Raw genomic sequence first — 12,003 nt, forward strand, 5'->3', positions numbered from 1 at the left:
GGAGGGAATTCACAGAGTGGGTGCCACGATTGAAAAAGCCCTCTCCCTAGTTCTCACCAGTCTAGCTGTTTTAACTGGTGGGACGGAGAGAAGGTCTTTTGAGGCTGATCTTGTTGGGCGGCAAAGTTGATGATATTGTTGTTAATGACATTTCTGTTCAACCCAGCAGCCAAAACTCTGTGGGCAGTTTACAGAGTAGACACTAAAGCCATGGCTGTTTACTACACACCAAACAATTAAATCGCATTTAAAGACATGGCTTCCCCCAAAGAATCCTGGGAACTGTAGTTTACCTCTGACAAAGCTACAGTTCCCAGTACCCTTAAACAACTACAATCCCCAGGATTCTTTGATGAAAGTAATGTGCTTTAAATGTGTTTTAAATGTATGGTGTGTGTATTTAGCCCATAAAATGCAGGAATATAGCAATAAAACCTAACATCTGGAACAAATTAATACAGCCACAGCATGAAACCAGCACACAAGCCTTTCCTTCTCTTAAAAGTTAAATTAGACACTAAGGAACTTTACTGCAGCAAAGGAAGAGAATGGAGGCAAAAGCCAAATGAGATGGTTCTGCCTCTGGCTCTGCCTACTGTTTGCCTCTGCCTTCACCGTCTCAGCCCTGTGGGCACCCGCAACTGCTGTCCCCATTAAACCATCAAAATCTTCTTAGGAAGCCTTGATTAAAGTGCCCCTACTTTCTGAGGTGATATGGGTAGCAATAGTAAACAGGGCCTTTTTGGGTGTGAGGCCTCCTCGTTGGAACTCCTCTTCTCTCATCCACCCACCAAGACTCTTCTCTGCCAATTATTAGAAAGAAGCTGAAGGGGCCCTCTCCCCCTTCAGCTTTTAGATAGGGCATGTTGCTGCTGCTGTGCTGTTGTTTACTGGTTTTTTTAACTGTTTACATTTACATTTCCTCCCCTTAAATATTAGACAGGCACCATCTGTGTTATCTTTTCAACGCCTACTGAAGACTTTCCTCTTTCAACAAGCCTTTTAAGTAGAGACCTTATCCCAGTCTGCGTCTGTGATGGAACTGCTTTTTAAGATGTTTTAAAAGCTTTTTTTTAAAAAAGATGTTTCTAAAGATGTTTTGTTTTAATGTTTTTAAAGATGTTTTGTTTTAGTATATTTTAAAGTTTGTTTTTAAGATTTAGTGTTTTTAGATTTAAGATTTAGTGTATTTTTAGTGTTTTGTTTGCCACCCTGGGCTCCTTCTGGGAGGAAGGGCGAGATATAAATTGTATTTATTTATTTATTATTAACAACAACAAGAACAACAATATAATTCTATAAGGTTTCACAGTTGCCTTGGGAATCTCAGCAATTAAGAAGTCGCATAGGATGTTTTAAAATGCATAAAAATGTAAATGTACTGCCTTCAAGTCGATTCCGACTTATGGCAACCCTATGAATAGGGTTTTCATGGTAAGCGGTATTCAGAGGGGTTTTACCATTGCCTTCCTGAGGCTGAGGGGCAGTGACTGGCCCAAGGTCATCCAGTGAGCTTCATGGCTATGTGGGGATTCGAACCCTGGTCTCTCAGGTCGTAGTCCAACACCTTAACCACTATGGTATAGGATTTGGGGGTAAAATGCATAATCCAAGACAACTATAAAAGGTGCCAAGAGGCTTGTCTTCCTTTGCATCTGGTCACTTTGCTACCTGATGTATCCAGAGATAAAAGTGGGCAGGGATGGATTTCCACCGAAACGTTCAAGACTTCCGATAAGCCACTTCAGCCACATCCATCAATGAGCAAGATTGTGTAAGTAGTTCCAGAAAAACATATAATCCATTTTCATTACTGGTTGTGGGCCTTCTTGGAGGACCACTTTGGTACAGGATAGCCAGGAGAAAATCCTAGACAGGCCAGCTCCCAACAAGGAGACACCCTAACTGTGCACAACATAATGAAGCAATCAGTAATCATCTTTTTTTCCTTAGGGGTACAAATCTGTGATCTGAGATATGCGTCCCAGGGAAAAGATTTTTAAGATAGGTAAGTGGGTAAATAACTAAATAGGTAGGTAGTGGTATTGGGGCTCAAATTTCAACTGAAAATCATAACCTCTAAGCTCAGCACCAGCCCCTTAATCTTATATGCACAAAGATAGGCTGTAATTGCTCATTGTTGAGGGAAAGGAATTCTTAACTATGCACAAAGCTCTTTATGAGGTGTAGGTGACTAAGTATGCACACCATGAGCCACTGAGTCTGCAGCTCAGTCTCACTGAACTCAAGATAGCTTTGGCAAGCCGTTATTCTCCCTGTCTCAGCTCTGCTCCTTCCCCCCATACCTTTGGCAATATGGTGGTAATACCAGCCTACCTTATAAGGTTGTTGTAAGGATGAATGAAATGACATACTTGGCTTTGAATACTCTAAAACCACATCTAAAAGCCAAATATTATGCTGGAGAATAGGTGCAGACTTGCAGGATCTATTTCTGTTTTTTCAGCATAACCCAGAGGCCCACGCAACAGAATCAGATGCAAAACAGTGATCGGCAGCCAGACCGAAACTTAGAAGTAAGGAACAAGGTGCCTCTGTGACTGCGTGCATGCTCAGGCCACAAATTTGTTTCCGGTACCAGTAGAGAACTCACTATCCTTTCACACAGAGAAAAATTCTCACCAGGTTTTCCCCAAAGCTATCTTCATTTTACCCACTTGTGATTTTTTTTTGGGGGGGGGAGGGCTTTTTGTTGTTGTGGCTACTCTTAAACCATTGAATCAGAAATTCTTGCTAACCTGCAGCAAATTCCCCAGAGATCTACCAGCCACTCCAGATCTATCTCCTGCCCACCTCTTCTCTAGAATTTAAGTCTTGACTCTTGACTGTTCTAGGCCTTAATCTGCCTCTCATTCAGGCCAGCAATGCTGGGATATTGTGCATCAAAATTAAATAGCTACAGACACTGCAGTGCCACCATTTAATAAAAAAGATGGTAGCTCCTCCAGTTTCTCCTGCAGAGAAAACACAGCTTCCCCAGGGCTTCTAATCCACACACCAGCCCCCACTGGCCTCCCACGGGAGCAACCAAGAACCTGGGCACTGGAAAAGCTGGTTTCCCTGGAATCCTGCTGGTAAACAGCTGTGTAACTGAGATGCCAGCATCCCTGCTGTCAGCCATATGCTGCAAGGCAGGTGAGTCACCAGCACGTTTCCAGAAGCTCTCAAGGTGATTGTTTTCTAAGAGAGGGGCATTAAGCAAGCAGGCCGTCTTCCATTCTCCAATAATTGCACAGTTCCTGAGACACAATGGGTTGCTTAGACCGGGGTGGGGAACCTTTTTCAACCCGCATTCCTTCACGGGCAGCCTCCTGGAACCACATGCTATTGGCAAGTGAGAACCAAAGGCATGTTCAAAACACTGTCTTTTAAAATATAGAAAGAAGGGTGCTTGCCTGTTAGTGCGTTCTCTCTTAGAAGATAAGATGAACGTTCGCTTTAACAGATAGAGCTTGCTGTTGAAAATCCGTCCCACCTTCGTCGGCTGGACCTCGTCCCATAAATTAATGAGATCTGGTCGTCCCAACAAAAATAGGCTTTGAGGTTAATCTCTTCGTTTCTCCCTACCCGGGAGAAGTTTAATCAGTCAAAAAAAAAAGAAAAAACTGACTGATATATCTGAATAAGCTTCTTTTGAGGCAGGAGCCCGTCTCAAAAGCAGGCACAGGCTAAGTCACCCTGCCTCAAAAGAAGCTTATTCAGATATATCAGTCAGTTTTTTTTTTTTTTTTTGACTGATTAAACTTCTCCCGGGTAGGGAGAAACGAAGAGATTAACCTCAAAGCCTATTTTTGTTGGGACGACCAGATCTCATTAATTTATGGGACGAGGTCCAGCCGACGAAGGTGGGACGGATTTTCAACAACAAGCTCTATCTGATAAAGCGAACGTTCATCTTATCTTCTAAGAGAGAACGCACTAACAGGCAAGCACCCTTCTTTCTATATTTTTCTTTTACTTGACTTAAATTGTTGCTGTTTAAAAGAGATTTGCCAGATTGATCGGTTTTTGACATCTCACTGGGGAGCCATAACTTCTCTCTGCTACTCACTAATTAATAGCTTATCTCTGTTTTTGTTGCAAAAAGCTGTCCTGGATTTGCATTCTAAAGATATACACAGAAGAGGGATTTCTATTCCAGATTTTTATTTTGAAAAATATTATACTGTTTTGAGACTACTCTCTTTTTGGTCTATTTTATTTTGACGAATCTGTTTCTTGACGATTGCCATTAATTGTTTCGATCCTGGGAACTGCATTTTGTTTACTTAACTATTGGAGAGATAAGGCTGTCTGCTCTGTTTATACTGTGATGTCACCAAGTTTGGAGTATTAACCCAATTGTTGCTGAAATAAGAAGTGGTTTTCCTATATTTTTCTTTTAAAATGGCAATTAAGAAAGTGGCTGAAAATCTGGAAATAACTATGTTTCAGAAAATAATGGATGAGATTGAGATAACGAAAATTGAATTGAGTAAAATGAAGCAGGAGATTAAAGATATAAGGGTCCCTGTGAGAGAGGTGACCCTGGAAGGGGTCCCTGTGAGAGAGGAGACCCCGGAGATTGGAACAGGGGTCCCTGTGAGAGAGGAGACCCTGGAGGCTGGAATAGGGGTCCCTGTGAGAGAGGAGATCCCGGAGATTGGAACCAACGTGGAACAGGAACAAGATTTGGAGTCTATGGACTTTAGAAATAAAATCTATTGTTTGGAACTCAATGTTATCTCTGAAGAAATGAATGAAGATTCTAGAGATAAAGTTATCAATGACATGGATAATCTTCTGGACTGGAATGATGTGATGGAGTCCAATATAGAGAAAATCTATGGAATTAACTGCAGCCATGTGACAATGGAAAAACTTTTAAGAGATGACCCAGTGTATTTTGAAAAAAAGAACAGAGATATGATTTTACAGCAGTATTTCAGCAACCTATTCAGAATGGATGGCAAGAAAATATTTGGGATAGAGGTAATTCCCATCAGACTCTTACTATATGACTATGGCTTTGACAGCAAGATTATTATGGAATACTGATAATGGAAGATTGGATATTGAAATTACTGGACTTAACAAGACTACTGAAGATGGAAGATGGAAAATAGAACTAATAGAGATAATAGAACAATGGCTACTGAAATTATTGAACCTAACAGATTCTGATGTGATGGATTAATTGAAATGTTTATTTTGACTATGGTTATGACAATAAGATTATCATAATTAGTAATGAGATGGACTAATCGATATGCTTATCTGGAAAAAAAAATTGATAGATATATTTCTTAAAGAATTGAAACCTCTCTTTGACTTTTTGTGGAAAGAATAAAGTAATGTTTATGAGATTTGATGCTTAAGTAAGATAACTATTGGAGGAAAGTGATTTTATAATATGACTTAAGAGACAGGATTGTTATATATTATAGACTTATAACTGATTTGATCTTTGACAAATGGGAAGTCAATATTTTACTCTTTATTTTTTATTTTTGTTTTTTTTTTTCTTTTTTTCTTTTTGTTTAACTATTTTTGATTTTGTTTTTTGTCTTTGAATGTTTTATGATTTTGTCTTGTATGTTTTATGAAAATCTGAATAAAAATTATTGAAAAAAAAAAAAAAAAAAAAAAAAAACACTGTCTTTTAAAGCTGAGAGGTAATTTGCGACTTTTTTTTTTTTAATCCTTATGAAAATTCTTCAGCATTTTAGTGTGAATTTCTCCTGTATGCGGTTTTTACTAGTGTACACATTTTTGCAAACAATTTGTCCAAATATAATATATTTTCACCAATATATTCATTTTTATGCATACTTTCTCCTATTACATACATTTTTGTAAACATTACTTGATTGGAGAACTGCATCACAAAATTTGGGTAAGTGTAAATTTCCAAGGGATGGCTGATTTTTGGTTCTCATATTGTTTTGGAAAGTGCAAATTTGATAGATTCAACTTTAAATGCAAACTGATCAAATTTCTCCTCCATTCCTACTGAGAGAAAGAAATGAGTACAGGGGAATATGTATATGGTGAATGTGCGTGTAGTTTTATTAAGTGGAACCAATTGGTTGGACCGTGCAAGAGAGGCAACATTAGGTGTATCACATTGTTCTACAGAGCTAAAACCTTACCAAACACAAGATCCATATAGACTGGATGTGATCCACTTTCCTACCAGTGGCCACTGGTACTTATCAAGGTAAGAAACACAGTATCAAGACACCTAAAGTCAAACAGTTATTTGCTGTACTGAGAAAGACACTCTTATTTTTGGTTGAGCCCAAATTCTGCAGTGTCAAATTTTGCTAATAATTCCAACTCACCCCCTGATTCTATGTCATTTGATTTATTTCCAGGTATTAAAGTGATATTCAATAGTGCAATGCTTTCTTTTCACTCTGTAAAAGTTCCTATTTTGAACATCTTTGCCCTCTAAGCCACTTATGGAAGGACTACTATGTATATACGAAGGGGCAGTGTCTCTGAACTGAACGTTTGTTTTATGTATTATTTTTTAAACTTACATCCTGCACTTTGCCTGGGGTAGGTTGCAACAATAAACATATAAAACAATCAGTACTGGGAAGTGAGAAGAGGGAATGTGAAAGCAATGATTTAGTAAAGCAGAACATCTCTCGGTTTTCTGTGATCCAGGCATCCCTCTACATTAAAAAAAAAAAGATGGGGAGAGGCAGGTTTTCAGCTGGTGCTTAAAACTAAACAACATTGGCACCAGCCGAACCTCTGGGGGAGTGCATTCCACAGCTGGTCTGCCGTTACTGAGAAGGCCATTTGGTAGGTCATAGACCCCTGAATTTCCCTTCTGTGTGGTCTGGAACATGAATGGGGAACCTCACTTCTGTGGGCTAAATTTTTTCCCCGGGGCTCTATCTGGCCCTCAGGACTCTCCCCAGGCCCCACACGTTCTCCAGCCACATCCCTCACCAGCCCTGCCCACCACTGGCATGTGGCCCCTGGAAGGTTGTCCAGAAGGGAATATGGCCCTCAGGCTGAAAAAGGCTCCCTACCTCTTGTCTGGACAGGGCTTTTACTAGAGGTCAGAGCATCACTGTGAGGTAGTGGACAGAGTGTTGAATTACGGCCAGGAAGAACCGAGTTCAGATTTCTAGGTGGCCTTAGCAAAGTCGCTATGGTTACAGGCCTAGCTCTGGCACCCAGCTTGGTCCAGCACTGTGCCTACTGGATCCCTGATGACAATTGGGGGTCACCAGTGGTGGTAGGGTTGCTACCTGAGGACAGCAATGCTGTAACCAGCTGGAAAGCTTTTCATATGGAAAAGGGCTCTTCAACTCCAGCTTTAAAGATCCTAGAATGGGAAGGAGAATTAGGGTTGCCATCAGTTGTTCTCCCCCCCCCCATATGATCCCCACCCCATCCTAGAACTCTCTCAATACAGTAGAAGAATAAAAACAATCCTGCCCAGGGGTCTTGCTGAAAAAATGAAATGGGCTGCCTTCGATTCCGACTTATGGGCGACCCTATGAATAGGGTTTTCATGGTAAGCAGTATTCAGAGGTGGTTTACCATTGCCTTCCTCTGAGGCTGAGAAGCAGTCACTGGCCCAGCATCACCCAGTGAGCTTCATGGCTATGTGGGGATTCGAACCCTGGTCTCCCAGGTCGTAGTACAACACCTTAACCACTATACCACATGGTCTTGCTAGGTGCACAAAAACCTCAGAGGACACAGTGGACCGTGAGTCACAAATTTGTCTGAGTAAATTGTGGCTGAGATGCCACCTTTACTGTGCCACCCTCTAATATATAGTTAAAAGGGGGAGGGGCCTGAGATCCAAGGCACACTCCAAATGACTCTATGACTGGAGCTCCAAGTCACCCCCAATCCCCACCCTGAACCATGTAATTCAATTGGCACATCCAGCCCAAAGCCTGAATTCTGTAGGGCAGAGGGGATGGTCTCCCTTCCCTGTCCCCTCCATTGCTTTAAAGCAGAGGTGAGGGACATCAGGCAGTCCTCCAAGCTTCCGGCCTTGGGACTTTTCCCAGGCCATACCCCTTCTTAGCCATGCCCATCACTGGTCCTGTTTTGCACCCTCATTGAGGGTTAAGGTGTTGGAGTACAACCTGGGAGACCAGGGTTCGAATCCCCACATAGCCATGAAGCTCACTGGGTGACCCTGGTCCAGTCACTGCCTCTCAGCCTCATGAAAACCCTTGTCATAGGGTTGCCATAAGTCGGAATCGACTTGAAGGCAGTACATTAGAATACATCATCAGAATGCATTATCCATCCGTGTTGTGTAGATACTAGCCTACAAAGGTAAAATTTAATACGTTGCTCTGCCCACTTTTGCTGTTACCAAATTCTTCCAAGCTACACAGCAAGTGGATTGGACTGTGAAAGACCAACCCAAATTGTGTTTGCATTTTGACAACTTTGTAGGACAGTACAATATCTCAGAGAGGAGTTCAGGTCTCCTGCTCCCCTGGTGCATTCACTATAGCTGCCCAATTTCCCTGCTTTTTAAAGTTTGATAGAAATATCTGTGGGCTATAGGTACATTCTTAAACCGCGAGGTTTTTTGCCTATTAGTGAATTTCCCTGCTTTTTAATATAAATAAATAAATAAATGGGATCCTGTGCAAGTTTGCTGAGAATGGATTGATCATTTGCATGCTTATTGAGTTATGTGGGATTTACACACACACACCAGGCAATCATGCTTAGGATAGGTGAAACTGACCACAGGGGATGGGGAAGGGAGGAGGGGGAGGAGGGGGAGGAGGGACGGGTGGAAAGGCAGAGGGGAGGACTGGGATGGGAGCAGGCAGGAGGGGAAGGGGAGAAGAAGGACAGATGTGGTCATTTGCATGTTTATTGATTTCAGTGGGATTTACTCCCATGCAATCATGCTTAGGATAGGTAAAACTGACTGGGGAGGGGACAGGAGTGGAATGGGCAGGGGAGGCGGAAGAAGGAAGAGGAGAGGGGAGGGGAGAAGGAAAGGAGGAAAAAGGCAGGTCCGATCATTTGTATGATTATTGAGTTGAATCGGATATACTCCTGTGCAATCATGATTAGGATAGGTAAAACTGACCAGGCTGGGCCTGGCAACCAAGACGTCTTCTGTATCTTTCACAGTTGGGCAGAGGGGAGGGAGAATTCTACCTTGTGGTTTTTCCCATTACATTGTTGCAAGAACACCTGCACTTGGCTGACTTTCTCTTCTACTAAAGATACAGGATCAGTCTCAGGCCCTGAACCTGGCAACCCTACCTCCCACCCAAATTTAAAACAAAGCTGTCCCTGGCCACATCCACACCAGGCCTCTATTACACTTTGGACAATCATTATTTATCTATTTATTTAGTGTATTTATATACTGCCCCATAGCCGAAGCTCTCTGGGCGGTTTACAATAACTAAAAACTTTAAAAACAAATATACAAATTTAAAAACACATCTTTTAAAAACAATTTAAAACAATTTATCATGGCTTCTCTCAAAGCCATGGCTCAAAGCCAATCATGGCTTCTCTCAAAGAATCCTGGGAAGTGTAGTTTGTGCAGGGTGCTGAGAGTTGCTAGGAGACGCCCTGTTCCTCTCACAGACCTTCAATCAGAGTGGCTGACTGTTAAACCATTCTCTCAGGAGAATAGGAGTCTCCTCTCAGCACCCTTCACAAACTACACTTCCCAGGATTCTTTGAGGGAAGGCATGACTGTCTCAAGTGAAATCAAGTCTGGTGTGGGTGTGGCCCTCTGATTAGCCAAACCCAACAGCTGGAAGGCTTTTAGAACATTATAATAGGATTATAATATAATATAATTAGAGTATTATAATAGGCTTCCAGCCAAAATTTCTTAAATTAATTAAAAATCAACCAGGCATTTTTTTAACTTTTAAACTGCAGAAGATGAAGGTCAGAGTATGGGGCAAGGTCAGTATTAGGATTACAGGTACTCTGTGAACATGGCTGATTTGTAATGAATTTCAACAGATTATGAGAACTCTGGCAGAAAAAAGTCCAAAAGGGCTCTGAGGTTTTTTTCTCTCTTTTTAGATTTTGAACTCTCGATTCTCTCTGACTGTTTTGTGTATCGCCATGAAAATTGACAGGGTTGTTAAGCAAGCGTTTCTGAGTTCAGGACTATATGTTTCGTAAGGTTTTGTTTTGAAATGAGCTTATGGGAAGCATCAGAATGGCATGGGGTATTTTCAATTTAACATTGCGGAATGTGAAAAATCCATGCTGGCTATAGTATACAGCCACTCTTGTGGCTGTATGATCTGGTTACAGCAGGGGTGTAGTCGTGTGGGGTCTCAGGAATTCTTAGACCCTTTACTTTTTGGGGAGCAGGGTCCTATCCTATATATATCTCCAGTATCCTACAAGTCAATCAACATGAAATAGGAGTGTATTAGCCACCAAGAAGTGTCTTCTAACATGCTTTCTTGTCCTTTCCTGCTGATTGGAGTCAATCAGCATGAAAGGTGGTGAGTCAGGCACTGAGAAGACTCCTCTCAGTGCTAACACCCTCTTTCGTGCTTATTGGTTCCTAGGCATTAAGGAGGTGGTTTATAACAGCTGCTATTGGAGGTCACGGATTCATAGGATACCATAAGTCTTAACCAACTTGAAGGCATAAAACAACGACAACATTCTCAACCCCACAGCAAAAAAAGCCAGGATGGGGCATGGCTGTGATTAACATGAAGAGATCCTGCACTTCTGAATTTGTCACTACTGTACACTACTGGGTTACAGGCGGGGTGGCCCCTGATTTAGCCTGACGGCTTTTCTCTTCTTCCTCATCCCCAACCTGGTGTTCTCCAGATGTTTTGGATTACAATTCCAAAATATCTAGAAGACACAAGGCTGGGAAGGCTGACCTAGAGCTTTTACCATTCAGGAAAGAAACCATTTCGGATTTGTGCTGTAACAGGACTACTCATAAACCTCAGTTGGTGTTAAAATCGCGGAAAGGGTCAAGGCAATGGGCTTAACATGGCATGGGAGTGGCACAATGAACATACAATATTTATGTAGAATTTCAATTTATATCTCCCCTTGTAGTACCCAAAATATCCAACAGTGATAATAAAAATCCCAACAACAAAAGTACCATAACTTCGACATAAACCCTAAAGTAAGAACAGTATCCGGAACGGAATTTGTTGACGCTCCCTGGCCGGGGGCGGGGATAATGGGAACTGCTTGTGAATGCTCCTGAAAAAGGTTTAGTTTCGATTCAGTTTAGCTGTTGCAGACCTCGTCTGTTTATTGGGGAATTTGCTGACGGCGGGGAAGGGGGCGGCCACAGCGAAGTCCGGATTTGTTTGCTGTAGAGCGGATTTACCTTTCGCTTCAGCTAAGAGCAATAGGCAACCTTCCAGGTACGGAGCTATTTTCAAATGATTAGATCCTGGGTGGGTTCTTTTCTTTAGTATCCCCAAGCCCACAACTCCGTCCCCCTTCTCTTTCACCTAAGTAAAAAACAAAACCTCATATTCATCCTGGAGCCCCAACTCGTCAGTATCCAAGACCTGTTTGGGGGGACAGAATCCACTTCTCTTTTTGCATTTTCTTCTCCTTTGCAACTTGGGTTTATCAGGATAGGCGTACACACACCCCTCTCTCTTCAGGCTAGTAGCCAGCCTAAAAGTTCAGTGGGGGCACCAAAAGTAATAGGGAACGGCAGGAAAAAATCTGTAATAAATTTATTTTTTTTAAAAAAAATGCGGGATAGGACCTCGGGACAGAAGTCCGGGGGGGCACTCAGCAGAATAAGCAGGAGGGGCTCCCATTCGCGGCAGGGCTGGCTTACCACATATTCTTATGTAACTGAAGTAATATAAATTGCCATCTGAAAAAGCAATATCAGACCGTTGCCCAGAGTCTAAGATAATTTAGCCGCACTGCTGGTTTTGATCAGCATTCTCTGACAACAACATCCCCCATGCAGCAATTTCCTGTCTCCTTCTGTAGTCTGGAGGGTTT

General features: G+C 42.0%; 1 protein-coding gene across 1 annotated transcript in view; it reads left to right on the top strand.

Annotated features, from left to right (window-relative positions):
* Window positions 1-11,208: 11,208 nt before the first annotated feature.
* Window positions 11,209-12,003, top strand: part of LOC133365826 (von Willebrand factor A domain-containing protein 5A-like) — a 40,985-nt gene continuing 40,190 nt past the window's right edge. The window contains exon 1 of the mRNA XM_061588130.1: window positions 11,209-11,399. The gene's annotated coding sequence lies outside the window, so the exon portion shown is untranslated. The remainder of the gene's footprint in view (window positions 11,400-12,003) is intronic.

The sequence above is a fragment of the Rhineura floridana genome, chromosome 11, assembly GCF_030035675.1.
Source record: "Rhineura floridana isolate rRhiFlo1 chromosome 11, rRhiFlo1.hap2, whole genome shotgun sequence".
In the NCBI taxonomy this organism is placed as follows: domain Eukaryota; kingdom Metazoa; phylum Chordata; class Lepidosauria; order Squamata; family Rhineuridae; genus Rhineura; species Rhineura floridana.